We start from the raw sequence: 3,397 nt of genomic DNA on the forward strand, positions 1-3,397 counted from the left end.
TAGTTTCTGGGGCTGGAGAGATAGCACAGTGGGTAGGGCGTTTGCCTTGCATGCGACTGACCCGGGTTCGATTTCCAGCATCCCATATGGTCCCCTGAGCATTGCCAGGAGTAACTCCTGAGTGCAGAGCCAGGAGGAATCCCTGTGCATCACTGGGTGTGACCAAAAAAGCAAAAAAAAAAAAATTAAAGACTTAGTTTCTACTTCATGCTCTAAAATAGTTGCTAGAGTTCCACCCATCCACATCCATGTTCCTGCCGATAAGAAGGAAGAATAAAGAAGAATACCCTATTTAAGGCTACTCACCACAATTTGCTCATTTCCACTTGAATCTCATTTATCAAGTTTAGTAACATAGCTACAACTATTTCTAATTTTCACCCTTCTGAAATATGGAAATTGTTTCTAGGAAAATATGTATTGGGAAGGAAGTGGATCCTGTACTGGGCCAGGTGCTGATTTGACAACATTAAAGCTGCAGGAGAATGGACAGTGAGGTACAGAGATATGGAAGGATCTTAGATTTGATTGGTGATGCTTGGTGAAAGGACAAGCTGCCTTTTGAAGATGTTTTAATACCCTGAATGAGCTTCCCAAATCTGAACAGGACAGTGGAGGCACCACAGAATAAGTTATAGAACAATAAAATGGGTGGGTAGACCTAGCCTTACAGTGCCTCCATTAAAACGTTTCCCCCATTCAAAACTAACACCTTGGCTCCTTTTCTTTGCTTGATTGTCTTTATTATTTTTATTAGTGAAACACCATGAGGTACAGTTATAGACTTACAAATTTTTGTGCTTGGATTTCAGTTATACAATGATCAAGTACCCATCCCTCCATGCTTGATTGTCTTTAAAGATACATGGGTACCAAAAATTAAGAATTGGGTGACAACTTGATGTATCTGCTAAAGGACTTTTGATTTCAGAGAATAGAAACAAATCTGAAATATTTAAGCTAAAACAATATTTACTAGATGATTATCAAGTGGTTCAGATACTTGACAGACTAAGTAGAGGATCAGAGTCCAAAAGCGAGCAAGTGATCTTATCTGGAATACTACCATCAACTCATCCTTCAGAATTGCCAGCCAAACAAGCTCTAATTGCTGCTACTGTTGCTCTGTATACTTTCTCAAATGTCCCTGCAGCTTGGCATCATTCTGTCTAGAACTGTGCTATACAATATGGTGGTCACTGCATGTAGCTAGTGATATCATACTGAATAGTGCAATGTAGAACATGTCTATAAATACAGAAAATACTATTGGACTCTGCTTATCCAGACTAAAAATTCTGGGCCAAGGCATTCAGTTTGCTAGGCCAAATTATGGCCCATATCTTGGCCCCAAGGAGTGGCCGACATCAAGGTGTAATACATCTTGCTCAAAATAGGAAAAGACTTTGAATGTTGGGCAGCTAAAAAAGCACACTTATTGACAGGGTGATCTTGGGTTAACTACTTCCCTACTTTCACTCAATCTTTGCATTTTTACAATGGAAATAATGATAACTGCCTCTTATAATTATTATGAAGATAAAAAGATGAGAGAATAAAATTGTCGTGACCATCTGGGTTAATATAGTCTTAGATATAATGATCAAATGGAACACAGGTCCTTGATTGAGCCCTAGTTTGAAAGACCAGATACAAAATACATCTAAGGAGATCATTGGGGCAGGGGAAAATTTTAATAAAGAGTGAGTGTTAGCTAATATCAGGAATTACTGTCAATTGTCAGTTGTGATAATGACAATTTGATTTAATGGCATGTAGTAAAGATCCTAAGGGTAATTTTCTTAAGTCTATAATTCCAAATACAAAAAGAGATGGTTAAACATGACAAAATGTTACTTGTTAAATCTAGATGATTGGTAAATTGATGTACTTTTGTCTGTTATTTTTTGTATTTTCCATAATTTATCATAAAAGAAAGAACACCAGGACCACAGCGGTTTAATAAATGTGAATTTCTCTTCTTCCCTTTAGTCTTAAGGACCTGATAGTCTTTTGGGGAGGGAATTTATTCATTTAATGGTCAATTAATTTTTTCAATTGAATCACTGTGAGATAAACAGTTGCAAAGTTTTTCATGACTGGGTTTCAGTCTTATAAGGATCCAGAGATTATAACACCAAATCCCGGAAGAGAACAAAGCAGAGTATCCTACCCCTGTGCCTGACTGTCCTCACCAGGGCCCGACAACTGAAGACCTCCAGGACGCAGCCAAAGCCATACCGAGACCACTCTCCACACGCTTGGATGAGCCTCATGCATAAAGGAACCAGCAGAGGAAACCAGGTGTGTGGGACCCGGGGCTGAGATCTCCAAGCCTGCACAGTTCGGGACTGGGCCTTTCAGTAGCTAGACAGTTACACCCACCAACTGCTGTGTAACCCCATCAACAGCCAGGATCCAGAGACTATAACACCAAGCTCCCAGAAGCACGTGGCTGCAAATGCGGCCATGCGACTTATTATTCTCTAATTCTCACTCCCAGAGAACTCGGCAGGCTACTGAGAGTATCATGCCAGCACATATGCCTGAATAAGAACACCTGTAAAGTTTATTTGTGTTTTCAGGCTACCGAGAATATCCCACCCACACGGCAGAGCCTGGCAAGCTATCCATGGTGTATTCGATATGCCAAATCCAGTAAATAAAATGGATCTCATTCCCCTGACCCTGAATACGGCAGCATTGAGAAGGATGTGGAAGGAGAGCCTGATAAAATCTCAAGGCCGAACTAGGCTGCCAAAATGAAGAAAGACAAAAATGACTGTCTGTACTTTCAATGCATATATACTGGCATCTGATGCATCCATCGAGGACCTAATGGTACAAGCACAAAAGATCAAGTACTAATGGTACAAGTGCAAAAGATCAAGTATGACATCATTGGTCTGACTGAGACAAGAAGGCATCAATCACATCACACCACGCCGTTTTCGACACTGGAGAAGAACTGTTCCTTGGAACATGTGACAAAAGAGGCGTCGGTGGTGTCGGTGTAATTGTCAACACGAACTTAGCCATGATCATTGATTCATTTGAATGCCTAACAATCCGAATTGGACAATTACACTTGAATAGATGTGGCTCACTGCTGGCAGTTTCTATCTTCATTGCCTACGCACCAACATCCTACTATGGTGAAGGAGAAAGTGAGAAGTTCTACATGGAGCTGGAGAAGTTCTATAAAGAAGACCACACCTTCTACAAGATCATTGTTGGTGATTTTAATGCCAAGATAGGACTGAGAAGATCAGCCAAAGAACTCCACATTGGGACCCATGGCCTAGGATGGAATGAACAGGGTGACAGTCTGAGTTCATCATGTTGACCAAGACCATCCATGGTAACTCACAGTTCCAGAAAGCCGAGTCTAAACGTT

The 3,397-nt window shown here is 40.7% G+C and overlaps 1 pseudogene; it reads left to right on the forward strand.

Moving 5' to 3' along the window:
* The first annotated feature begins 485 nt into the window (after positions 1-485).
* Positions 486-709, forward strand: LOC130039418 (anaphase-promoting complex subunit 13-like; annotated as a pseudogene).
* The last annotated feature ends 2,688 nt before the right edge of the window (positions 710-3,397 follow it).

Source organism: Sorex fumeus, unplaced genomic scaffold (genome assembly GCF_029834395.1).
Source record: "Sorex fumeus unplaced genomic scaffold, SorFum_2.1 ptg000086l, whole genome shotgun sequence".
Classification (NCBI taxonomy): domain Eukaryota; kingdom Metazoa; phylum Chordata; class Mammalia; order Eulipotyphla; family Soricidae; genus Sorex; species Sorex fumeus.